This window comes from Ananas comosus, linkage group 5 (assembly GCF_001540865.1).
Source record: "Ananas comosus cultivar F153 linkage group 5, ASM154086v1, whole genome shotgun sequence".
Classification (NCBI taxonomy): Eukaryota; Viridiplantae; Streptophyta; class Magnoliopsida; order Poales; family Bromeliaceae; genus Ananas; species Ananas comosus.
Window position 1 is genome coordinate 2,477,599 of NC_033625.1, and position 863 is coordinate 2,478,461.

Consider the following 863-nt stretch of genomic DNA (forward strand, 5'->3'; position numbering starts at 1 on the left):
GAGCACGGAGGCCTCCGTGCTCCTGAGCCGTTTTCGATGATGGAATTTCCAAATCGACGATCGGCTCCGTCAGACTTGATCTAGCGTATTTGAAGTTTCTAGAAAATAATTTTTGCGATTTTTTGATATCATTTACCTAGCAATCGAAAGGATTTAGAATCAATAATTTTTAACGGCTGAAAATAAAAATTCTATAAAAAAAGGTGATATAGCATTAAAATTTTCGATCAGAAATATTGATCTTGTTGTAGATAGTATAAAAAATTTTGTATCAAAATTTCATCCGATTTGAATATTTCTACACCGTTAAACTTGAAAATGGTAGATATCAACTATTAAAAATTATTGATTTTGAATCCTTTCGATCATTAGGTAAATGATATCAAAAAATCACAAAAAATATTTTCTAGAAACTTCAAATACCCTAGATCAAGTCTAACGGAGCCAATCGTCGATTCGAAAATTCCATCATCGAAAACGGCTTAGGAGCACGGAGGCCTCCGTGCTCCTAAGAGCACAGCAGCCCTACTCTATATATATATATAGAGCTTCTATATTTTTAAAAATACTAAGTTATTGGTACATAGAGATTTTTGGCCATTGGATTAAGGGATATATGGTTAGGATGATGTGGGACTCTTAGGATTGAGTGGGTGGTTAGTTGAATAATATGATCTAACGGATGAAAATAATCAAAATGATTGATTTAATAGTAAAAAATTTACAAGCACTGTTGATATTTTTACAAGCATCATAGCCGAACTTATATATATATATATATAGGCTACTATACTCTTATGAGTACGATTGCCCTCGTACTCATAAGTTGTTTTCGACGATAGAGCTTCCGAATCGACGATCCA